Source organism: Nannospalax galili, unplaced genomic scaffold (genome assembly GCF_000622305.1).
Source record: "Nannospalax galili isolate Female #2095 unplaced genomic scaffold, S.galili_v1.0 scaffold2267, whole genome shotgun sequence".
NCBI lineage: Eukaryota > Metazoa > Chordata > Mammalia > Rodentia > Spalacidae > Nannospalax > Nannospalax galili.
In genome coordinates, this window is record NW_008356240.1 from 443,627 (window position 1) to 470,473 (window position 26,847).

Here is a 26,847-nt window from a genome sequence, read left to right on the forward strand (position 1 = left end):
ACCACCAACCCTCCAGAGATGACTGGATCTCAAAGCCGGTTCACGTGTGATCTGCACACAGGGAGCAGAATGGTGGCCTCCGGACAGGTGGTCTCATGGGAGGAGAGTTTGTGCACCTTGGGAACTGGCTCCATCAAGACTTCAGAAGTCTGGAGCTATTGCTACCTCTGGTCTGGGTGGGCAACTTCTATCTCTCTTGTGTCAATGTTCTGTGTTTCTGATGGGGGCACCAGGAGCACAGGGTCCCAGCAAAGTGTCTCAGGTTGGTCCTGATATCATCTGAGCCAGGGGTAAGACCACCCTGAGCTTGTCTCCCACAGCAGCACTTGCTGTAGTTTGCAGAAGACATTCTACTGTGCTCTCCAGTCTGTCCTGGATCCATGTTGCTTCTCTTGCACCAATTTTCCTTGTCCCCTGCTATCTGAAATTGAGCTGGGGATGTAGCTCAGTGGTAGAGCACTTACCTAGTATGCCTGAGGCCCCAGGTCCCCAACACCACAAAAACAAAACAAGATATTTGAAATGCAACTGCAAAGATGGTTCTTGATAGAAGGACCACAGGTGAGGATACACCAGTCTCTATGAACTCTCCACTTGTGTTTCCTCTCCTGCCTTCTCAACTCAGCACTTAGTACAAGAACTGGATTTGGACAAAAAGGCTGATATTAGCTACCAAGGTGTGTTCTGTACATGATCTGTCTGGGAACCTGCTAAATACTTCTGATAACAGTCCCATTAGCCTTTTCATGGTAGCTACTGGTTCCATGTAACAGATGGAGAAATTAAGGCTCAGAAAGAGGATAAGCAACTCAGTTGAAAAGCATGACATGGGGAGGTGAACCCTACAAAGCTCATCTATGCACCTGAGGTGATACCTCCCTCTCCTTCTGTGTACAGTGCCGCCCACTGTCTCTCTAAGAAAGTCTTAAGTAAGAATCATCAGTGTAACTGGTACTCTACTTAATGGTCACTCTCTCCTCCTCTGCATGATTTCTTAATCATGTCCTCTGATTCCCAAAGCTCCTGGTGCTGCGACCTAGTGCACTGTATGTTAGCATTGAATAAATGTGTGGGGCAGGACAGTCCTCAAGGGATTAGGATTAGTGTCCCTGGGCTTCACCTGTTGAATTGGGTGGGGTTTTTTTTTTTTAAGAAGTGAACACCAAGCATTTATTTATTTGCTCTGAGTTTTTTGTTGTTGCTTTGTTTTGGTTTTATCAAGCAATCCTATTGGGTTGGGAACAGGAGAAGGAATAGTACTGAAAAAGTTAAAGGGAAGATCCAGTGCTGTGTCAATTCTGAATAAAGCAGTAAAGGATCCTGGTGTGTGCGGGGACAGGGGTCATTCTGATCCTGGTGATTATTCCAAATGGAACACCGTTCATTCTTAGCACTCTGGGACCAGCATGGGGAAATGTGTGGAGGTCCAGGCTTAGAGTGCTGTCTAAAACCTGGAGTTGTCCCATGGCCCATTTTTGTTGTGGTCACTAAGCTCGAACTGTACAGAATTGACTGCCTTACTCTTCAAGAGCCACAAGCTCCGCACTTCCAGTAGGAAAGGCCCTTCCTATGTCTCTGGGCATCCCTTCGTTTTTGTGTTTCATATTTAACTGACAGTTATGCTTGATTTAGTGTTTGCAGTTCTGAGCAAAGTCTATTTTGAACATTACAGATTCCAGAAGGCCGGGTTTGGGGATGAAAAGTCCTGAATTGTACTACTAGTGCAGATAAATAATCGGAAAAATAAACACAAACCAACAACCAACATCAGAAAGCCTAAGCAGTGGGCTGGTCACAGTAGCCTAAAGGAAGCTACTTTGATTATGGCACCACGGGAGGGAGCTGGGGATAGAGTGCTACACACTAAGTCCTAGGAACAGCCTCTGGTTTTCCTTGTCATCAGAATCTCCTCTAGTTTGGGATCTGGAGCAGAAAAACCCTTTACATGTGACCAAAGAGACCCCAGAGTCAGCACACCCAAGTATATCAAGATGGTCCCCATCCTTCCCTGGGTGGGACTGAGATAGCCAGTCATACTGCTGGGAGAGTATCAAGACACAGGGACTGGTGGCAGCAGCACCCTCTGTTGGGTAAAGGTAGGAGGAGGAGCTAGCAGGGTCCTGAAGAACCACACACGGACTCAGAGGGAGAACGTACAACATTCAGCAGAGGTGCCTGGATGTTCCCATATCAGTCTGTTAAAACCCGAACCTGTGACCCAGCCTTCGACCATACCCTCAGCCGCTGTGGTCTTGTATAGTATCAAGAACCAGCTTCACAGTTCCAAGATTTCAAATATCTTGTTTTCATTTTTGGTGTTAAGAACTGAACCCAGAGCCTCAAACATGCTGGGCATGTGCTCTACCATGGAGCTATGTCCTCAGCTCAATTTCAGACAGCAGGGGAAAAGGAAACAGCCGTCCAAGAGAGACAACACGGATCCAGGATAGGCCAGATACCACAGTACAATGTCCTCTGCAAACTGCAGCAAGTGCTGCTCTGGGGAACAAGCTCAGGTGGGGGTTCTGGCCCCTGGCTCAGATGATAACAGGACCAACTAGAGACACTGCTTGGACCATTGCCCTGCGCTCCTTTTCAATGCTGAAAATCACCACTGTCTTGACGGACGCTGACGAGACCTTCCTTGACTTTTGCTCTGACCATTGCTCCAGTGACACACTGCTGTCCCTGACTCCCCATCCAGAGATCCCTGTCCGTCTGCCTGCCCTTTAACCTTTGAAGCTCGCTGTCCTAGGGACCTGAAGTGGAAAGCTCACTTTCCCCGTTTGGGTACAGTTGGGATGGCTTTTAATGCCTTCCTTTCTACTCTTCATCAACTTCCAATGGCTCAGGATGTCCTGAGGGCAAAAGCTCTGATGTAATTCTCTGCTTAGAAGAGAGTGGCCTGACGCCTCGCTCATTTTACTGACATTCGTGGGCAAAATTACTCAAGTCTGTTGTTCCTTCCTGGGTCTAATTAAGTGGCTCTGCAGGTGACTCAAGGCTTTTATTTTCCAGGATGACATCAGACTTATTTTCCATTTTAATAGCCTGGTTACTTCATTGATTTTTTTTTTCAAATCCAATTTCACTTTCTAGTGTTTTTTTTTTTAATATCTGATTTTTCTTCTACCATCCTAGGACACACTAGCTGTCACAGAGGCAAGACTCCAGCTGTTACAGATGCCTGTTTTTTTCAGTTCAGCACCTCAAATCAGTGTCTCAGAAAGGAATTGGGTGTGTGATCTTTATTTGCTAAGCACCTAAATATTTTTACAACATGCTGCCGTTGTCAGTATCACTCATGATCTAGTGCAATTTCATCCAGTGTCACGCTCACCACCAGGGGACAACTTTGTCCTAGACGTGGTGTCTGGGTCCCGGCAAGGGGCCACACATGGCACTCTCAGGTCTTCCTCGCTACCCTGTGGCTTCTGTCAATTTGAGGAGGAGAGTTCAACCTCATAAGCTTGTTCTAAGCTCCTTAAATATTTATAAGGTGATTGGACTGTATGTTGATCTGAAGGTCGATTGTTGCTGGCATTTGGTAAATTCTGATGTTGGGAGGGGGTGGAAGATGTGAAAATGAACTCTTAATGTAACACAGTTTGGTCTCTGCCTTATGAAAAAGCAGATTCAAATGTTTTTCAAGATATAGTATTTATCAGTGGGGTGTGTATGAGTGTGTCAGAACGGGGCAAGCTTGGAGGACTTCATTTTCTGCCCTCACTAAGGGAGTTTGGTCCATTCAGTCTTATGCCCTGTTATAATTTCCACCAAAGGAGCCATACCCGTGAGGGCAGGGACAGTGCACCGCCTGTGGGCTGAGTAATCACTGAAGACTAAGCTGGGCCTTTTGGCCTCAGGGGAACCTGGCACAGCTGGCTGATGCAGCCCATAGAGGCCTGTCTTTTCTGAGGCTCAGTTAACACTAGAGAACTTGCCATGCAGGGCATACCACAGGGCCTCAGAGATTCTTTTGTACCCTCAAGAGGGTTAAAGATAGTGTGCACACAGTAGGCACTCCTTAAATGTTCTTTTACCTCCTTCTTTACTGTTTACATAACTGGGGAATCTACACTTTCATGATTATTTTCCCTATAAAAAAGGTTATTGACTGGGGCTGAAGAAACTGCTGAGTGGTTACACCACTTTGTGCTTTTGCAGAGGACCCAGGTTTGGTTCCCAGCACCCACACGTTGGCTCACAACCACCTATAATTCCAGTTCCAGGGGACCCAATGCCCTCTTCTGGCCTCTTCTGGCACCAGGCACACATAGGAGACTGGGCATGATCCTGTCTTCCAGGAGGTCCTACTAACCACATCACTTTATTGAGAAGAGGTACAGGCCTTGCCTAGAATGCTCCGTCTTCCCCAACTCATCCTCCTGTCCTTCTCCAAATGGCACCTGCTTCCTCCCACACAGCTCTCCACACCCCTTTCACCTCCCTATTGCCTCCATCGTCCAATGAAATCCATTCAGAATACACATGTATACCACAATGTACCCCATAAATATGTACAAGTGTCCCATGGTAATCAGAAAATACCTTGAGGAATGTTTGAGATGGAAATGCTAGACTCTGATTTCATCATTGGTGCACATATTGAGTGTGCGCATCCATCAAGTTATCACATAGCACTCAAAAATATGTTCACAGAAAAGTCATGGTAATAGACTTTAGTAAAAGACAGGAAGAGAGATATTCTAATTCTAAAAATAAAGTAATTCTTTAATTTTTAAAAATATTTTATTTATTATTTTTATGTGTATGAGTGTATTGCCTGCATGTAGGTAAGTGCACCTGTGTTGTGCAATGCCCTTGGAGGACAGAAGAGGCCAGCGGATCCCCTTGAACTGGAGTTATAGACAGTTGTTAGCTGCCATGTGGGTGCTGGGATTCAAACCCGGGTCTTCTGCATAACAACCAGTGTTCTTAACTGTTGAGCCATCTCTCCAGCCCAATAATTCTTTCTAAACCACCCAGCATGACCAAATATTGTTTGGTGGTGATGAGGACAGAGAAACAGGAGCTGAGTCCCTAGTGGTCATACAGGAAGCTCATGGCAAGAACCAGTAGACGAGGAACAGTGAGAGGTAGGGGAGACGGGGCTCCAGCACCAGTCAGGACTTAGACTGTCTTTTAGGCATTCCAATGAGACCAGCCTGTGCAGGGTGGGGTTCATGGCCTTCCACAGCCCAACTCCTATGTCTGCCTCTGCTGGGCTCCCTCCACGGATGGAATTCTGCTGTGTTTCCTGGGTTCTCTATCCGAGGCCACATCAAACCTAGAGGCATGCCACAGAAGCATCGGTGTCTCCAGACTTCATTGAACTGTATGTGAGTGGAGGGCAGTGCCTGCTTGTGGGTGTCCAGTGATTTTTTTACAGGCGAGATAATCACAGAATTCTCGGTCGCATATCAGAATGCCGTCTTTGTTCTTAGAAGTCTTCCGGCTCACCTGAGGATCCCACTCTGCTGGATCTTCGTGCACTAGCACTGTGGAGTGACCCCAGTGAACTCAGCAGCCTCCTCATCAGAGAGCCTGCACTCTTCCAGTCCATCTGAGGGACTGAGGTCTCACTCATCCCATTCTTCCATGCTGTGCTCCATGGTGGTGGGTAGTAAGACGGTCTGTGTAGGGAGCCCCTTTGTGGCTGTGCCTCCAGAGAGATAAGGGTGGATGACTGGTCTAGAAGGGAGTTGGTAGGTTTCTCAGGAGGCACTTGGACTTGCTCTGCCCCTTGGGCCTCAGAGCCTGGGGCACTCTGCAGGAGTCCATGTTCTGGCAGGCTGGGCTGCTTCTTGGCATAGTTCCCAGATGTTGAGTAATGAGGTCATCGGCAGGGAGGCTGAGGCCAGTCTCTGGCTTTCTGTGTCGGCTTAGCTTCTCCTAGGGCCCCATCTAAGGGGGCCGTGTTGCCCTTTCCTCAAGCAGTTGGGCTTGTGTCTGCTGCTCAGTCTCTCAAAACAGCCCTATCATGTTCAGAGATCACACACACAGAAAGTAAACTTATAAAGAAAAGTGAGAGGATGGCTGATGAAAATGGGGAAATGATTACCTCTGGGGAGGGAGGGAGGATGATGCCTCATGGGGGTCACAGGCCCTGCTGTAAAACACTGCTTTCCTCTAGCCACTGGAATAGGCAAGGTTCTTTATGATGATTCTTTAGATGATCTGTATATCCCTTACACAGTCTTCCACACCTCTGATGCACCTCAAAAGGTGCATCACTTTCAGAGCACGCTTTTGCAATGAGTTCCCTAAGCCTGTCAGCCCTGCTTGCCACTGCCTTTCCTGCTGTCCATCATCATTTACATCATAGCCTGTCCTGGATTCCATCACCAGGGCCACTGTCATAGAGCAACCTTCCCCCCTCAACTCTCCCCACCTGTTCAGTGAGTATAGAAACTATACAGAGAACAAGCTGCAGACAGGACTGCTCCTGGGTTGAGAATCCAGCTCCATCCAGAGAGAGAGAGAGAGAGAGAGAGAGAGAGAGAGTCGTGGCACTTACTGCAGTTTCAGGCCTTCACAAGGGAGTGGGCAGTCTTAGAACATGTTCCTCGTGGATACGGGCTCTTGATTCTACATCCCAAAGCATTTGTTCAAGGCCAGCTGGGCAGGGCTGAGCCTCTCCTCTGCCCTGCCATCATCTATTATATGCCAGGCACTGTGCTAGGAGCCAGGAATACAATTAAAGCAAAATAGCTTACTCTCTCTTCTTCTGGAAACTTCTGTTTACTTCAGGCAGATATTAAGCAGTTCATCAAAGCTGAATTATGTGTTGTGCTAAGGGGGGGTGGGGCTCAGGGTTGGGTGGTGCTTAAGTGGTGGCATTTAGATGGGGCCAGGTAAGAAAAGCAACAAGTTAGGAGGAATAACTTGTGCAAGGCCTTGGAAAGGGCACATGACTAGAGCAGGGATGGGGTGGGAAGTAGAAGAAACTGGGGGAAAGCTGGGGTTCCACAGTGTGTATCAGGACACCCTGAAAGGTCTTACAGTGAGACCACCTTACAGTGGTCTGGTGTGTGTTTTGTGAAAGACCTTGTCCTGGACCCCATCCTCCCTCCCCACTTCTCTCTGCTTCTTGACTGTCATGAGCTCAGCAACTTTGCTGTGACACAGTTCCTGTCACATGATCTCTGCCTTACCAGTTGCCCAGAGCAAAGGAGTCATGGACTGAAACCAAGAGCCAAAATAAATTCTTCCTCTTTTAAATTGTTTATCTCAGGTGTTTTGTGACAGCAATGAAAAACTGACTCGCACAGACATGACTGCTAGTAGACAGATGGAGAAACCTAGTGAAGCCTGACCTTGAGACAACTCTCCTTGGTCTTTCTCTACAGCCCTCCTCCCTCTGGGCAGAGGGCAGGACGCTCTGGCTAATGTCCTACTATCTGACTAGGTAGGTCAGAGTTTCCTTAGAACCAGCTGCCCAAAGTTTCCATGAGTTTTTGTGACCCACATTAGGGAGGGAGGGAGCAATAACCAGGAACTATGCATGACAACCAAAACACAGCTCACCCCTCAGGAAGAACTTTCTCCTTTGCTATGACATAAGGATATTTATCCTCGGGGTGGGGGGAGCTTTCTCCTTTGGTATGACATCATAAGCATACTCTCTGGTAGCTGGAAGGTTTCACTTTTCCATGTAGGTCTTCAAACAATATGGAATTTGCATCTGATTCTGTGCTACTCCAGCTCTTCAGCCCAGCTTGTGACTGAGCAATCCAGGTCCGGTCTGCCATGTCTGCTCCTGATGAATGGAAGTTTAGATTAAGTTGACTTTGCGGTGCTTTCTTACCTGCAGTGCATATACTCAACCCTTCTGGCTTCACCCTGTGACCAGCATGATGACATAATCCCACCCCAGTCACTTCCCCAGGAGACACACAGTTGAGCTGACCTGGGATCAGCCCTCTTCCTGCTCCTCTGCACCCTTCTTTTCTGGAAACACAGCAAGGCACCTCCAAGGCCCATTTCCTGGCCAGATGCGCTGCATGTCCACAAGTCAGTGAGCAGAGGAGAGACCTTGGTAGCTAGAATTGCTGTTAAGACCACACATCCAATGACTGAAACTTCTGCAAACTGCCACCCATAGACTATTAACACTGTCAAAGTACTGCCAACTGGCCATGGAGAGGACTCTGAGAGGCATCCTCGCTTTGTTCTCACAGTGACCACTCAGCAAAAAGATGTCTTTGGGAGTGATCACCTGGTGCTGAAGACAAATTTGCATGTACACACACACACACACACACACACACACACACACACAGGGGTACATGCACACATACACATATGCACTCATCGAAACTCAGTTTTCAATCTATTGTAATAAGCACCAGGCAGATAAGGCTGTATCAGGCCTGTTCTGTGGCCCTGACTCAGCCTACCAGAACATGGAAGGGATTCAGGGACATCATGGGGGCGCTAGCGGTGACATGGAAATCTGGCCCAAGCTCATCAAGGAAAAGGAGTGCACAGGATCAAGATTCGGGGATGAGCATGTGGCAGGGTAGGGGTCTTATGATGAGCAAAGCCTGAGGACACAGGAAAGCCATCGGCCAGCAGGGTGTCAGGTCCTCCCCGAGCAGACAGCAGCTGGCAGACTTGAGGGCTGTCATGGTTAGTTTTTATGTATCAACCTGACAGAGCCATGGGGTGCCAGACATTTAGTGAAATGTTATTCTAAATAGATTATTTCTTAATGAGGCAGACTGCCCACCCCATGTGGGTGGGCTGCATCCTAATAGCTGGGTACCTGAATAGAAAGAACAAAAAGAAGGCAGGCCTTGAGCAATGGGGAGTTTCTTCCCATTTAACTCCCTTCAAACTGGGACGCTGGTCTTTTTCTGCCCTTAAACTCAAACTGAGACATCACGGGCTCCTCTTGGCTCTGGGCCTGGTTCTGGGACTGCTGGCCTGGGGACTAGAGCTGCAGCCCTTGGCTCTCCTAGGACTCTGGATACTCAGTCCTGGGACCTTGTGAGCCTCCATTGAAGTCAATTCCTCTTAATCTCTCTCTCTCTCTCTCTCTCTCTCTCTCTCGCTCTCGCTCTCGCTCTCGCTCTCTCTCTCTTCCTTCTCTTTCCTTCTCTCTCTCTCATTCCCTTTCTCTGTCTTCCCCCTTCCCTCTCCCTCCCTCTCCTCTCTCCCTCACCTTCCTCTATGTGTGTGAGAAAGAGAGAGAGAGAGAGAGAGAGAGAGAGAGAGAGAGAGGCTCCTCAACTTGAGATGGATTACATCCTGACAAACCCATGCAAGCTGAAAATACAGTAAGTAAAAAGCCTGCACTTAACCCTTCAAAGCTGTGAGCAGCCCGGCTCAGCAGCGCAGTAGCTCCAGTATCAAGTGCTGTTGGTTGTCTCCCTCATGATGAAGTAGCTGCCTGGAGGCTGCAGCTCACTGCCAGCCACATGAGAGCTTGAGAAAAAATCAAAATTCAAAACAGTTTCTTTGGAAATGCCTGTGGCTTTTGCCCCTTCATAAAGTTGAAAAATTGTAAGTCAAACTGCTGTAGGGTGGGGACTGCCTATGTGTGTACTCCCCTCTTTCTCTGCAGAACACCGTTAGGCCCCATAGGACACAAGTGACTCCCAGAACCCACCTCTGTGGAATGGCGAGGCAATCCCCTGGGAGACTATTCTGAGCTGAACAGACACCCAAAGAGCTCTACTGTGGCCATTTTACACCAGGTGCAGAGGACGCCCCCTCAGTGCACTCTCAGGAATATGTCACCTGTGTTTACATCTATGCAAGATGTATATATGTTTGCATATGTACGGATGTATGTGTGAGCATATGTGTGTGTTCATGTGTGTGCATACATGTGGTACATGTGGGTCATATGTAGGATGTATGTATGTGTGTATATAGGGGTGGGGATGGGGGATGTCTAGTGTCTATACTCCCCAAATCTATGACCAGTCCTCCTTAGCCTGTGTATGCTAAGGTTGGCCCATTGTTGGCACATGGATGATTCAAATATAGGTTCAGAATCATCAGATTGGAGGAGTCAGTCAGAATACTGTTAGAGAAGTCAAGCCACCCTGACAGGCAGAAACAGACAAGGCTGTGTTCCTGGTACTGCCTTCCCCAAGGCTCTCATGGAGGCTACATCCTCTGCCATGGCTGGAGCCCTGAGGGCCCCACCCCTCTCACAGCTGCAAACCCCTCTGCGTGAAGAAGCCACCCCTTAAACCGTGGTCTCAGTCAGTCACCAAAGGCCAACGCAGGAAAAGCTAATATGGGTTGTGTATGACAGGGGAGAGTGAACAAGGGGACACTGCCCACCCCAGGCCCTGCCTTTCAGGTCCATTCACTATTAAAGAATCATCCCTGTAAGTCCGTGAATGCCAGCACAAGGTAATGGGGGAACCTAGTGACTTGAGCAGAGCCCCTCTTTCAAGGAAAATTCTAGAACTGAACTATGTAGGCTGGAGCCATCATGCTGGGTCAACCCTGAGGTTCCTGTTCCAGCTATGTTGCTTCCTTCCCTCTCTTATACAGGGACACATGTGAAGGTGCCGGGCCACAGACATGGAGCCCATTGTGTCTCAGCAGTCCCATCAGGTGCCTGACTCCATCTGATGGTTGTGGGCTCGTTGGGTCCAGACAGATCTAGTTTCACTGGAATTAGCCCCTCCTTTGTAACGGGGGCTACTTTGGACACCAATGGAAGGAAGCCAGGTAAGACACCATCCACCTTCTAAGTCAGCTGGAAGATAAGACAGGAGGTCTACAGTAGCTCTGTGTTTAATATGCCTACGTGTCTCCTTTCTCCTGTCACTGGTGCTAACTGAGGCTGCCAGAGGAGGGCAGAGGGTACTCAGTTAGGTCAGGTGGAGTCACTGCAATGCCTAGTGGGTAGGGACAGAAACGCAGGGCAGAACTGGTACTCTTGGCGTCACAGGAAGCTTGGCTCCCACAGGACATGCCTGTGATGTAGGACCTGGTCAAAGTGACACATCTGAGAACAAAGCAGACAGACATCTCAGGCAGTGGAGTCTCTGGAAGCAGGTAAGGGGGACGGATCTCGGTCCTCATTTCCTTATTTCAAGCCCACAGGTGCTTGAAGGCTTGACCAAGACTTCACAGGATCTTACCCAGGTGCCCCCTCTAGGTCAGGTGTACCCTCCAGAGCTCAGGCTCTGGCCCTTCAGGACACACATGCCCTGCAGAGCATGGCCCCCTACTGCAGAAGAGAGAGCAAGCTTCTAGGTGGCTCTAGGGGCTCAAGGGCAGGGGTCTGCTCTGTCAGAAAGCCACCCTTGCCACTGGGGGTTCCACCGGGGCCTCAGGGATCCATGATAGGATACTCCCTTTCCTGTGATACCAACCAGAAGGGTGGACATGGCTGGCAGGACCCCAAAGATAACAGTCCGTTTCGGGACCCCCAGCAAGGCCTTTGTGTCTCACACTATCCAAGGTTTGCAACCTTTTCCCCTCACTTCCGGAACCCAGAGCCACCCCAGCTAAGGTAGGAGGAGGCACCATCAAGGAAAAAGCTTGGGATGCTGGTGCTGGCTACTTCTGCCCTCCCACCCCTGCCAAAGCCACCCAGTGAGCCCTCCCCCCTCCCCTGCCTCTGTGCCAAGCTTGGAAGGTACCTCTCTTTCTTTCACCTTCTTTTTTTTTTCTGGATAAACCATTATTTCTTTGTGTGTAATTCCTTTAAAATTTTTAATTCTATTGTGGTAGGAACATTAAACACTAGCTCTCCTCCTGAGCAGGTTTTTAAATACGCACACCGTCTCAGGCAGGATAGCACAGAAGATCTGTAGGGCTCATTCATGTCATTGAACTGAAACTTGATGCCTGTTGATCAGTACCTCTGTGTTTCCTCTCCAGAGTCCCTGACAACCATTATTCTCCTGTCTAAAGGCCTATTTTCTATGCCTCATAGAAGTAGTACCAAGTGGTGTTGGATGTGGCTAACTTCCCTTAGCCTTACGTCCTCTGGGCTTATTTAAGTTGATGCATATGACAGAATTTCCCTCCTTTTCATGCCTGGGTAATACTCCGTTGTGTGTATGTATTGAATTGCTCTTTGCCCATTCGTGTGTCTGTGGACATTGAGTCTGTTTCCGCATTGGCTACTGTCAGTAGTGGGGAGATGAACATAGTAAAGATAACTGTTTGGGACTCTGGGTCCTATGGCAGCTCTATATGGGTCTATGGAAGCTCTATGCTGGGGCCCTATGGCAAATGTTTAATTTCTGCTAAGTTCCTCTCTTGTGCTACAAATGCTGACTGAGGTGGCAGGCAGAGGACCCTCATTCAGGCCAGGCAGAGTCACTGCCGTGCCTAGCAGTGATGGCAGCATAGATCAGGGTGGAGATGGAGCTCAGAGGATGCGTGTGGGGCACATTTTCCAGTAGACAGCTCAAGTGTAGGGTCTTCCTCCTCCTATTCCCTCTCAGAGGACAAATGTGTCTTTGATCAGCCAACAGTTCCCTCAGTGAATAGTTTAATGATAGCAGATGTGACTGTCACCTGAGCACCAGCAGCCCATTGGTGTGCTTTTACTATCTCTCATTTGTTTGGGACATCCTCAGACTCTGTTCACTACACTCACATAATCACAGAACCTCAGAGCCCAAAGAGAGCCTGGAGCTCAGTGGGCCCAGGTGCCAGTACCTCCTGAACTACCACTGAGGGTGTTGGAAAGACTGACTTTAAGATCACTTGCTCTTTTTCCCATCCCTTTGCTTCACCTCCTTCTGACCCCAGAGGCTGCCATTCTGTTTCTGTGGATTTGGAGTTATAAGACCAGGGATTCCAAAGCTGTCCAGTGTCCTTCCCCTTCCCCACCTCCTCCTCTTCCCCCTTCCTCTTCCTGGCTGTCACTATAATTGTGACATTAGTACAGCTTTGGCTCCATCTCCATCTTGTCTCCCTAGGGGTCTTGTGAACTGGGGCTGTAGCCAAACCCCCAAGGCCACCTCAATGTCAGTGTTCTAAAAATCAGTGAGAAATCATGACCTCAATCACATACACACATCTTTTTTCACATATGTTTAGGCAAGGAAAAGGTGAGGAAGTCTAGGGCCTCTGGGTTGAGCAGGCTTCCTTCAAGTTGCCGTCTAGAACATTCTTCTGCTCCTGTCAATCACATTGACTGTGATGTCATACAATGCCCTTCCCTTGCTTTCTGGAAAACAGACTCTAGATGAAAGCTTGCAACTCTAGTAAAATTACAAGACAGGAGGCCAGATACTGGGTGGCCAGTTGGGGAGGAGGACAGGGAGGGGAGGACAATGGGGAGGAGAGGGAGCAGGAAGCAGCAGCAGCTGGACAGCATATTCTGGGACTTTACTGTATGTCTGGCATTGTTCTAAGTGAGTATTTGTATGTATTTATAATCTCATACATATTAATAGTAGTCAAAATCTCATTTCTATTTTAGACCGCTAAGTTCATATGTGTCATTTATATTTGTATTATATAATTTCATATATATGTGTGAGTGTATATACTTCCATATAGATTTATACATATACAACTAACCCTCCATATCCACGGATTCTGCATCCACGGAGACAACCAGTCATGAACTGAAAATATTTTTATTTCTTTTTTAATTATGTGTATGTGTGTGTCTATGTGGGGGTATGTGCATGTGAGTGCAGGTGCACACGGAGGCCGGAGGCATCAGATTCCCCTGGAGCTGGAGTTACTAGTGGTTGTCAGTCGCTCTGGAAAAGTGATAATGCACTCTTGATCTCTGAGCCATCTATTTCTCCCTTGAAAATACTGTTTTAAATGTGCCTGTACTGAACATCAGACTTTTTTTTTAACTGTCATCATTCCCTAAACAACAGAGCATATGGTATTATGGTAACTTAGAGATGACTTAAAGTATGCAGGTGGATGCTTATAGACTTGGTACAAACACCATTCCATTTTATACAGGAGACCTGGGCATCTCTGGGTACTTGTTTCTACAGGGGGACCCTGGAACCAGTTACCCATGGGTATGAAAGGACACATATGCAAATGTACACCTCACTTAATTCTTTCTCTTCTTCAAGGAAGAAGACAGTAGTTTTATCACATTTCACAGCTGAGGAAACAGCCCAGAGAGCCCAGGCTGTGTAGCTGGAGATGCAGTTCAGCTGTCTGGCCCAGGTCCATGTTTCAGCCCCAGTCATATGTCTCTTAGTTGGAGGAAAGATTAAGAGGAAAGATTAAGAGTTAAGAGGAAAGCTAAGATTTCCTCTTAGCTGAGGAAAGATTGACTGGAGCATCTCTGAAGAACCTTCTAGAGCACCTTCCCTTAAGTAGGGAAGTGAGGACACTGGTCACACAAGGCCTGTCTCATTCCCTGGGCCACACAGCTCCTGGTCTGGGCTTGGGCCTAGTAAAGAGACACTAAGTCTTTGAAGGACCCAATGGGCCCTCAGGTGATGGGCCTGTGCATCTGTTTGGTGCTCAGTGGGTCTACAGGACATGAGGTCGGTGGATATGAGGCTTGGGGCAAAGGGCATGGAGACTAATCCCATGACCCCAACTTTGCATCAAGAATCCCCACATAGATGGCTGGTCTGTGGGTCTGTGTATAGCTTGGAGGATATATGTGGTGAGGAAATAGGGTGGTCAACTTCATCTTCCATCCACAAACTGGAACAGGTGGGACGCTCCTGTGGGCTAGCCCTACACCCGCAGTTGTGTGGCCCTCTGAGCAAGTGACGTGGTTGCTACAAACTGCTCTGCTGAGGCCACTGTCACCCTCCCTTGCGTCAGTGCACCAGTGCTCTGGATTCTCTGCCTGTTTCCTGGTCCTGGCTCCTGGCCTGCATTTCTCCTTACAGGAGGCATGAGGGAGCGCTTCTAGAGACATGCACCTGGCAGTGCTTGGGAAAACAAAATTACAGCCCAGGAGTCAGCACTGTGCTCCAAGCCGGCTCCAGCAGCAGGAGCAGCTGACTCTAGGGACAGTTCCACCCGTGTCTCCCCTTGCACAAGATGGTGCCATTGTCTAGGGACTTTGGGCTGCTTTAACCCAAGCCATCTTTCTTAGAGTGCACTTTTTAAGGGTGCTGGGCTCAGAGACATTTTCTTTGTTCCTTGTGAGATTGAAGGGAGATGCTAGAGGCTATACTTCCTGCTTTTTCCTTTCTAGCACTGAGCTGCCTCCTGGATTGTGTCCAGCAAAGTCTGGGGGCCTTGAAGATACTAAGCTGCTATGCTGTTGGGCAAGAAGGAGAGGGAAATGAAGATGGAGAAGGAGAGGGAAATGAAGATGGAGTTGCCGGGGGAGGGAGGGGTTTAGTGTCCTCTCCTCCCAGCCCCACTCACAAAGCTGAACAGAGGGGCTGAAAGCCCATGTGGATTATGTGGGGTTGGGATGTAGGGGAGGCACTGTGGCTGTGCTCTGTAGCTTAACGAAATTGGGGAGCTCCAATTATCACAGCTGACAGGACAGGTGACCCCTTTCTTGAGCATGTATACCCCTTGGGGACAAACTGATCGGCCTGGGTGGGCAGAGTGGCAGCAAAGGCCCTGTAGTTCCCAAGCCTGGCTGAGAACCCAGGTGGTCTGCACATGAGTGAGGAACCTGTCTTATGTCTCTGGATTCCAGTGTCACCCTTGTAAAATTGTGCCCAGGCAGGACAGTGGAATGCAGGAGACAGTGCATCTGTAGCAGACTCAGGGTAGGCAGTAGGTGGGCTGTGGCTAGCTCAGTGTGCTTGCAAACACATCTCTCCACTGAGCTGGATCTGAATTAGGCCTCTGAAATATGGTTCTTATTCTATCAGTTCATCAGCCCCTAGCAGTGCAGAACAGCCGGCATCTTGACCTCAGTGGAGAGGGCCAGACTGGCTCCAGCTAAGGCCCCTGGGAGGGGGTAACTCTACCAGTGCAACAAGAGCAAAGTTTTCAACCTGAACCAGAGATAGATGCCCCACCCACCCATCACTCACCTTTCTCTCTCTCTTTGTCTCTTATATACACAGAGAGATACACAAATGTGTTCTCATACTCAAGTATATACACATACAGAACCTCACATTAATTTACACATGTTCATATAAGTATAGGCACTCAAAGACACTTGTGTGTACATACAGTCACCCTCATGCATACACATGCGTATACACTTGTACACAGATGTGAACATAGATATACATTCACACATGTAGACTCTCAGACTGCTGTACACACATGTACATACACAGGTAGTCACACACAGAGGCTCATACTCATTAACATTCATACACATCTAAAGACATACTCACTTGCCTGTGTACACATACATACACACACACACACACACACACACACACACACACACACACACACACGCATACACACATCAGAATTGGCCACTAACTGAGGGACCCCAAACCAAGGTGTCCTCTGCTGGCACTGAGGCCTGGGGCAGTGGAGTTCCAGGCAAGGGCTCAGTAACAGGAGACCACTCTATGCCTGGTGGCTTTAGGCTCCATGTTGGGCACAGGCAGTATACTGTGGCGCATCCTCTGACCACGCCTCTCCCTGTGTAGACATGGCTTGTTCTCTCCCAGCTCCCTGTAGCTCTCCCACCTCTGGCCACAGGGACTCCATCATTCACTTTGGCACTCCTGTAGCCTTGTTCTTTTGGCCACGGGATCTTGTACAACACAGTCATTGGGGACTAGGGCAAAGAGTAAGGATTCTCTGAGGATGCTGCAGCCTCAGGAAAGAACAGGCAGGTCATCCTGAATCCAGGTCATCCACTGGCTAGTCCAATATGGAACGTACTGGAGCCATGGCTATCTGAAAACTGCCCATGCGTGCGGTAGTCTACAGAGGGGAGATGACCAGCACCCACTCCTGCTGGTGCCCCAGGGAGGAAAGGCCCCAAACACCTCTCAGGGCTGCTTCTGGGCTGCTGTGTTCTCTCCTCCACATGCCAGGCCCTATAGCCAGCTAAAAGAATGAGGCACCAGGATGGCCCAGCGTAGGTCAGTATCCTCCTTTGTGGCCAGAGATGCTGGATCAGTGACCAGAGAGGCATAGGATGGAAGAGAAACCCTCATTCTGGCCATGGCTGTGTCGGATGCCAGCTACCGGCTGTGCTGTGGGACCCACCCCTCCTCCTTCACACTCCCATTGCTCGGTTTCTGGTCCTTTTTTATGAAGAGCAGTTTGTCCTTATGCTCTGTGGCTCCGGGTTCCTGGACTCTCTGCCTGTATCCTCAAGGTTCTCTGCTGAACAAAACAAGGCACAAGTCTTCCACTTTAGCTACAATAAAGAACAGTAAAGACAGATGCATGGGCTGGGGCTGTAGCTCAGTGATAGAATGCTTGCTGCTAACATTAACCTGAGGTTGTAAATCAAAGAAACCTTGCAGACAAAGCAGAGTGAAGAGATTTGGAAGCTTCTTAAACAGTGGGTCACCAAGTCATGTGGAGTCATTTAACTAACAATGGGGTTGTAAAATTTTATGGCATACTGTGAAAGTTATGCCATGGTGAAAGGTTTCTAAATGCTCAACAACCAAACATTAATTCAAACTCAAATGTGCAATGAATCCATTGGCAGCACTCACGTGACTTCGCTGCTTCTGAACACACAACGTGCACACTTTCCACTACACATCTTCACCCTCTGCAGTGCCAGCAATCCCTGCCTGAAATGCCCCGATTAAAGCATAGGGATTTTTTGCCGTACGTATGCTCTTCTGCTCTTACAGAAACATAAAGGCAAAGACCGTACTTTTCCAGCATCATTCTTCAGTATGTATTAAATTGGTACATCTTTGATTGGGTTGTATTAGAATATTTGATGTTGAATACCCTGGAAAATACTGAAGATACTCTGTGTCCTGCAGTACCAAATATTCAGGCAAGATTTCATTCTTTATGTGAAAATAAAGACACACCTCATTAGTGTATAGATTTTCTAGCTGGGCGTGGTGGTGCATGCCTGTAGTCCCAGCACTTGGGAGGCACAGGCAGGCAGATCTCTGTGAGTTCAAGGCCAGCCTGGTCTACATAGTGAGTTCTAGGACAGCTGGGGCTACAGGGAGATGCTGTCTCAAAAAGAAAAACAAAAACAAAAAACTTTATTGTTGGCAAATGTTTGATTTGCCATTTTATATGCTGTGGTGGTTTGAATGATAATGTCCCCATAGAATCCAAATATTTGGACATTTTGTTCCCAGTTGGTGGCACTATATGCAGAGATTTTAGAGGTGCAGCCTTGCTGGAGGAAGCATGTCACTGGGGGCAGGCTTTGAGAGTTCTTAAGCCTTGCCAAATTTTCAGTCACTCTCTGCCTCCTATACTTGCTTGAAGATGTGATCCCTTGGCGTTCTGTTCCGGCCACCTCTGGTGCCATGCCTCCCCTGTCACTATAAACCAAAAAAAAAACCAACTCTTCCTTCTATAAGTTCCCTTGGTCATGGTATTTTATCACAGCAACAGAAAAGTAGGTAATGTATATGCCTAATAGATCTATCATAAGACAATTTATTGGGCAATAAAGCGGTTCTGTGTGAAAAAAGCTTCAGAAGCCCTGAATTACACTATCAAACCACAATACTTGGTTTACTTCATTTGAAGTTGATCTTCTACATGAATTGTCCATGGAAAATGCCTGAATTTTTTGGACCTTTTTCTATTATACATGAAGAGAGACCTATTGCCCTATCAGTAGCAGAGTGGGCACTGCTAGATACAAACCTGTCCCTCTCCACCCACACTGAGACTGTCTTCTGGCTCCATCTGTGGATGAGAACCTACCTTCCCAATTCATGCCTGGGCTCATATGAGGAGTTGGAAAACTTTTCTGTTAGTCACTTTTCCATTACTATCACAAAATACTAGAGAGAACCAACTTTAAGAGAAGAAAGGTTTATTTTGGCCCACAGTTTAATTCACAGAAGTTTCAATCCATAGTGGTTGGCCCCTATTACTTTAGGGCCTGTGATGAGGGAGTATATTATGGTAGGGATCAGGTGGTAGAAAGATGGTGCTCATTTCATCGGAGCCAGGAAACAAATGAGAAAAAGAGGGAGGGGTGAGGACCACTGCCCTTTCAAGGGCATACCCTTATGATGCAACTTCCTACTTGACCCTATTTCCTGAAGATTCTACCACCTACCATAGTGCACAGACTGGGGACCAAGTCTTTGGAACATAGGCCTTTGGGGGCATTTAAGATTCAGATGAGGGGCTGGAGAGATGGCTCAGCAGTTAAGAGCACTGACTGCTCTTGCAGAGGACTTGGGTTCGATTCCCAGCACCCACATGGAGGCTATAAACCGTCCTTAACTCCAGTTCCAGGGGAATCCAAAGCCCTCTTCTGACCTCCGCAGCATTGCACGACATGGGTGCACTCACATACATGCAGGCAATACACTCATACACATAAAATAAAAATAATAAATAAAATACTTTTAAAAAAGATTCAAATGAACTGCTTGTAAAAGGAGGGACATCTGTCTGAGAATAGCTGTGGTCAAGCACCAAGCCACAGACTCATCTTTCAGTTTGTTAGTTCGTCCTCCAACATCAGGCATCTGCTGATAACCTTAACCCTGGTCAGGACCGAAGCCACGAGCAAAGTGAGATGTGACATGTATTTGGGCCCAGGAGAGGGCTGAGCTGGTACAAAGGAATCTCCATCCCCATGCTTCCACCAGACTGCAGATGACCTTCACCAGGGCATCCTCATTCACTCACCCCTCCAGTCTCTCTCACAGTTCCCCAGCCCCAGTATTCTGCAATGTTGGCTTGATGTAGTAACCTTTGTTAAATGACTTTTTCTTTTTCAACCTAATAAACTCAGGCCATGAAAGCCATGACCTGTTGAGAGGCAAAGAACAGCCATGCAAACCACACACACACACACACACACACACACACACACACACACACGTGATCAGGAGTACAGTTGTGGGGGATAGTTCTTGCCAAAGAAGGAAATGAAATCTTGCTTGGGTGAGAAAGTCCAGTCTCTGGCAGTGGCTTCCTATCACAGAAGAGGCAGAGCCTGTGATTAGCACCCCATTATTCCGTCCTCAGTTGAATCACAGCATGCATTTTATTTTCTCCCAGAGTCTGTTCTGAGGCCATTAGTCCTGGCTGGGCAGATTTCTTGTAGATGCCATAGATCACAAGAGAGGCTAAGACCACCCCCAAGACGGTAGGGCAGAGGAAGCCTACCTGACTTTTGGAAAGCGGGGAGCAGCAGGTCTGAAAGCCAAGGGACTCTCTTGGGGGGGGGGGAAGTAATCTTCTTTTACTTTTCCCCAAACTGACAAATTTGACTTGTCAGATGCAAGTTCAACTTGTGGACAATCTACTTGCGACTGATAGTCACCATGGCAACCATTGGGTCACGTGCTGACACAGAAGCCATCGAGACAGGAGAGCTAATTTCCAGACTGCTTTTCTTCTAGTAAATTCCGCGATGTCAGCCTAATTAACAGGAGCGGAATAGGGACCTTGGTTCAAGTAATTGGCAGGCATTCTTAAAACAGAACAAAGATAGCTTAGCACCTTCCCTTCCTCGGCACTGGGTCTGTGCCAGGCCTGGGAGGCTCCGCGCCACGTCTCCCTCACCTTCCCTCTGCCTTTGCCAAGCGCTGAGGAGTGCGACTAAATGAGGCTCTTTGTAGAGTCATGTCTGGAGAAAAACCTGACTTCTTCTCTTAAAGCTTTTACAATATCAGAAACTGGTGGGTGAGGGAGCCAGGAATACATTTCAGAACTATCCTAAATCTTCTTTTTAATTAGTATCATAGATTTCCACTTCTTTGACTTCTAATATGTCTCCAAGCAAAATACGGGTGAATGTGTTTTAAGTTCGCTGCCTGTGACAACGCTTTGTTCTTAAACTAGAAATGTATGTCTGTTCCTTTCTCAAAGCAGATCTCTTAGCTGAGTGTAAGTGTTCCAGTGACTAAGAAGGGAGGAATCATCACCCAGGTTTGGAAGACGGGACTCAAGCCTGCTGCAAACATCTGTTGCTCTCTGGCAAAGGCATGATTTGGCAACTTGGTGCCCAGTGACCACTGCCGCCCACCAATGGCTGTTGGCTCTGTCCCCTCCTCTCCTGGGCATCAGCCCGCAGAAATCTGTGCCCAGGCCACTCAGGTAGCTCAGCTGCATCTTGTGCAAGTTTCCAGCACTTTCCTTTGTCTACCACCAGACAATTGCCCATTGTCTTTGAGCTAATGAGATTTCTGGTCAAAACATAATGGTTTCAGACATGTCTTGGGTCTCTTTGCCTTTCTTCTGGGACAAAGTGGGGTGCAGCAATCACTTGGGAATCCTTCCTTCACCAAGTCTGTTCTGGAGCATTCATGTGTGGAGCAGGGTCGACTTTCAGTCAACCACGTTCGCCAATGCTGTCTGCCTGGAGCTCCCTACCAAATTGTGTGTGAACGCATGAGAGCTCTGGAAGTAAACAAATGAAAAAAAAGAGAGGCAAGGGGTATTCACTTCAATTTGCAGCAGAAAGGGAATTGGCCACGGTCCCTAGAGTTTGGCAGAACTCAAAGGCAGGAAGGGTAACAGGAAAGCTGATGGTGGAAACAGGACAGCTTGGGGGTGCCCTGAGTGGAGGCTTGTTGGCAGGGAGAGCTGAAGGCAGCTAACTAGAAGCCAGAACCTTGTGTGACTGGAGAGGGTGCATTTCTGGTGTTGTTCCCAAGTTAGAAGTGGAGACAAAACCTGGGGAATCTGTGTATTTTGTACCAACTCCTAGCACTTTGGGACCAGTTGCCAGAGGTTGTGGCCAGGCTTCCTGGACCAGTGGCTGAAATCCGTATGTTCACCATGCTGTGTGCTTGGCTTCTCCAAGAACCTTCCCCAAATTAAGGGGAAGTTAAGACTCAGGTGTGGGAGGGTGTTATGGTAATAGGACAGCATTATCACTTCCTGTCTGCACGGAGGGAGCAGCCTCTGCTGTGTTCTCGGCAGTATGTTCTACCTCACTGCGGGCTCAGAATCAGCAGAGTTGAGGATCAACGGACTGAAATCTCTGAAGCCATGCGCCAGAATCAGTTCTCCCTCCCATGTTTAAGTTGGGTTATTTTATCACAGCTATGAAGAGTCTAACTGCAGAAGAGACAGCTACCCTTTTATACAAAGAGCCATAGGTAGAAATTTTGAATGCCTTTAAGAGAGCTGAATTCCAGGGGTTCTAACTGCTCCCTGGTCCAACTGGTCCCTCCCTTGAGGCTTTATAATCTTTCCCAGGTACTGTTGGGAATTTGGAACTACTGGTACGTTGGAGACCAGCATTAGGTAAGATGAATGGAAAACGTGAATTAGGGTGAGTTGGTCTTCAGGTCACCCACCTCCACCTTCCCCTTCCTTCCCCCACTGTTCCACCCTAGGGAGCTACCTCCCCACTGTCCACCCAAGCATCTTTCTGCAGTGTTTCATCTTCACACCACTTTTTGTTAAAGGGAGAGTTATTGAGGCAGTCCCTAGCTGTGAGATGCAGGCTGTCTTATAAATGGAGGTGGTTCTGAAATGCTGGGTCCAAAGGCACCACGCTCCATCCAAGGCTATGGACCACAACGTTTCCAGCAACAGTCCTTCTGGCAGCAAAATCATTCTAGATCTTTCCGGAGCTCACAGACTAGAGGCCTAGGGGAGCCACTTTCAGTCTAGAGATGTGTTTCGTTCAGCACATATAGGTGTGTGTGTGTGTGTGTGTGTGTGTGTGCACGCCAGTGTATGTAGAGGCCAGGGGACAACCTCAGGTGTCATCTTCAGGAATACTCTCCATTGTTTATCGACTTGGCCAGGGGGGACAAGCTCAGGTGTCATCTTCAGGAATACTCTCCATTGTTTATCGACTTGGCCAGGGAGCCCCAGGGAATCCTCCTGTTTCTGTCTCCCCAGCACTGAGTTCACAAGCATGCCTGGCCTTTGTATGCGACTCATGAACATACAAAGGTCTCATGCTTTCCATGTAAACCCTTCATCAACTGAGTTATCCTTCCAGGCCCTGCAAATATTGGTTTAAAATTTAAATTATTTATGAAAAGTTTAAAATTTAAGAGCTGACCTTTCACAGTAAAAAATAATCTAATCAGTGGGATGTAGTGGCATATGCCTTTAATCTCAGTACTCGGGAGGTAGAGGCAGGTGGATCTCTGTGAAACATCAACGCCAACCTGATCTGTGCAATGAGTCCCATGCCAACTGGGGCTACAAGGAAACCCTGTTTTTTGTTTTTTTTTTAAAAAATCCACATTTCCCAATTTGTCCCAATTCCAAATGGAATAATCAAGCAATTGCTCCATCTTCCCACCTGCTCAGCCAAGCAGCCCTGCCCTGTTAGGAGGACCACATGGCCTCCTCATACCGCCCTGAGCTGTAGTTGTCACCTTATGTCACTGTGCCTGTATTCCCCAAAATTCATAGGTTAAAATTCTAACCCTCAGGGTGATGGATGAGGAGGTGGGGCCCATGGGAGGTCACCAGGACTAATGAGTGGCATTAAGCTCTTTGGCTCTCTTTCTGTCCCGAGACAAGGCAGGGCAGTCCACCATACAGAAGAAGCCCTCTGCCTCAGACTTACAAGAATTAAGAGAGAAAAAAAATCTGTTTACTGCCCAATCTAGTACTTGTGGCAGCCTGAACTAAGACTGTCACTTATACCACCTGGCAGGCACTTGACCCATAGCAGCGCATTCACAACTGGGAAGTGGCCCATTATCCCATTTCTCAGATTTTGTTCTTGATGTTAGATTTTTCTTTTATGGTGACTTTTTAAGGGGGATTTCAGGGATAGATGGGCCGAGTGGTGGGTATAGCATGACCTTATAACTGGCCTCCTGTGGATTAAGGTTGGGGTATGTGGGACTGGCAAGATGGCTCAGTAGGTTAAGTCTCTAAGCCTAATAACCTGAATTCAGTCCCAAGAACACATGTGGTTGAAGGAGAGAACCAACTCCTGAAAGCTGTCCTCTGACTTCCACATGCATGCTGTAGCACACATGTGTGCTTGTGCACACACACACACACACACACACACACAGAGATAAATTTTAAGTAGAGGTGTGTGCTTCCTGAGACTTCTGCCTTCCCCTGTTCCTTCTCATAGGAAATGCCTCCTCACCCTCAGAGACAAAAGGCACTGCTGAGGCAGAAAGAGGTCAGGGTCTACCCCTGTTCACATAGCCCAGGCTGTGCTGGCCTGTAACATGCCAGGCTCCACAGGAGGTGGTGAGTAGTTAAGGCATCAGTTCCCAAGTCAGCAATGTGGATTCATCCATTGGGATGACTCTCTTTGTCTGTAAAATGGGATATGATTCTAACTGTCCAGTTTATAAGACTCTACTGAGCATGTATAAATTGTGGACTTTAGGGAATGCAGAAGAGGCCCTCTAAGGCTGGCCTTTAACTGTATCCATAGATAGAGGTGGGTAGGCTGGGGTAGCAGATTCATCCAGGATTCTGTGTCTGCACCCAGCACGTTATCTCTTTCACATGTTGTATGCCTGTCTTGGATCAGCAGGGCTCTGCTCTCTGTGGCCCTCACTCAAGAATGTTAGGTGACTGAGCTCCCTATGCAGCCAAGAATGTCACTGGTTTTGAATAGGAGAAGGAGAGGTACAGGCTTTGGGCTTGAGGGTCTCCTCCAGAATAGACAGCATTACTTTAATCACACTTCATTAGCCAAAGTAAATCATAGCCAAATCTCACTTCAAGGAGCATGACCCCGAATCTATGACTCTAAATGCCACCATCTTAGCTCATTCAAGCTGCTGTAACAAAATGTCATAGACTAGATGACTTACAAACAACAGAGATTCATTCCTCACCGTTCTGAAGGCTGAGAAGTTAGAGACCAAAGCTGGCAGATTTGGTGTCTCGTGAGTGCTCATGGTCTACAAACCGCAACTTCTCTTGAATCTTCGTATAGTGGAAAGGGCACCACGGCTCTCCACAGTCTCCTCTATGAAAGCATTAATTTCACTGGTAAGGATTCAGCCCCCATGACCCAATCCCATCCCAAAGTCCCTGCCTCCTGACACCATCACACTCAGGGTTAGATTTCTATGGGAATTTTAAGGGAAGGGGACAGCATTCAGACCACAGAAGCCTCACTGTTCTTCCACAGTGCTCAGCTCCACAACCATGACACTACCCCATATCTCATTCCCCACAGGATCTTCCAGAGAGGTTTGTCCTGGGACGTGGAACAACACAACCCTCCTCACCCTCATGTTTAATGTCCTGTGCTTGCTGACAGTGAAATCATAATGACACTGTTCAGTGCAGCCCAAGACCAAAGACTTCCTTCGCTTCAGCCTGTGAACTCGTCGTTTGCACAACTGGCCAAGACTTCTCTCGGTTTACCGAGGCAGATGAACACTTGGTGTATTCAGTGTGCCCTGTGACCTCACCCAGCTGCAGCCACCATGGATGTGGATAAGCAAGGCTGTCCTCAACTCAGGGTCTTTGTGAAGGTAAAAATAACTCTCATATTGGCTTGAGACAAGGTGTACAGAGAGCGCTGTGGGTCCTTCCTTCACACCCAGAGGTGTCACACCCCCACAGGGCAGAACTCTTCTCTACACTGTGAAGCACTCTCTGGAGACCACAACATAGGTTCCTGGGGGCTTATGGGGAACAGTGGGGAAATGTAAGCTCTGCCAACAGCCTTCACCACCCCCATGCTGTAGCCTCTCTAAAGAGGCCAGGAAGGAGGGTCTACTCAAACAGGACAAACAGGACAAAAATTGTACCATTTTTGTTTCAGATAAGGATTTTGGGTTTTTTTTGGTTTTGCTCAGAAAGACTCTGAATCTTCTAAATATTCCTCCAAGACCGTACAGATGGTCACTGATGCATGACAGCTCAACTTATGATTTTGAGGTTCTTTGATCTCGATCTTTTCCCTCATTTAATGATATGACACACGACACTCTCTTGCAATGCTGGGCAGAGCAACCACAGGCTCACCAGGGGAAACCATTGACACTGAGAGCAAGCTGTGTTATTACATAAGGATGCAAATATTATTAGTCAACGTAAGGTTGACTAATAATATTTGCAACTTAAAATGGCTTTATCCAGACCCAATCTCAGTTCAGGCACCTGTATCCTGACAGGGTTCTGCTTGCTCCCTGTTCCACTCGGCTCCCATCTTCCCAGGGTCAATGTGTTCCCCCTCTCCTTGTCTGTGCCAGGCCCTGAGCTGAGGCTGGGCAGGATTCAGCTGCAGATCTCTGAACTCCACACCTTTGCATACAGTCATTTAAAGAGGATAGAACTGCTGAGCTGAGGACAGCCAAGTCAAACCAAGCAGCCCAGGCTCTATGGCCCTAAGTTGTGCTGCTTCAGTTCTATCTAATATGATTTTACCATGCTACGTTTTGAAGACCACTGTTGCTGTCATTATTGGATTCTTCCAATAAAGCTGGCAGCATTTCACCCCAGGAAACAGATGACAGCCACAAAGTGGGAAGCACTTTATAACCTACAACCAGGGCTTTCTGGTCTGGCCGGGAGACCCACAGCTACCGCCTGCCTGTCTGCTCAGGGCTAGCATTGAAGGGCTCAGCCATGGATGGCCTCTGAACACACTCCAGCTCTCTCCCTATTGAGGGCTGCTTGGACCACCTTTGGTGCAGGGTTTTCTTGCACAGCAATTGCGGATGACAATGTCAATGTCATGTAGGAAGGCTGGGGTCAGGGAGGGCCAATAATAAAGAAAGAGACGTACTGAAGCATAACATAGCATCCCATAAATGTGTACAATTCTGTGTTTTTATCACTTAAATATATTTAATAAAACATTTTAAAAACAAAAAAAAATTTACAATATTATGAAAGACAGAAAGTATATTTAAGCAAGAAAAATAATAATAATTGAAT

At 47.8% G+C, this 26,847-nt stretch overlaps 1 long non-coding RNA gene across 7 annotated transcripts in view; it reads left to right on the top strand.

Moving 5' to 3' along the window:
* Nucleotides 1-26,847, top strand: part of LOC103750961 — a 246,128-nt gene that overhangs the window by 186,877 nt on the left and 32,404 nt on the right. For 5 of the 7 annotated variants that reach the window (XR_003847177.1, XR_003847176.1, XR_003847180.1 and 2 more), the window contains exon 5: nt 25,136-25,436. This is a non-coding gene — a long non-coding RNA (uncharacterized LOC103750961). Of the gene's footprint in view, nt 1-10,518; nt 10,699-20,871; nt 21,100-25,135; nt 25,437-26,847 lie in introns of all 7 variants that reach the window. The other 2 variants (XR_003847178.1, XR_003847179.1) reach the window with 2 other exon arrangements.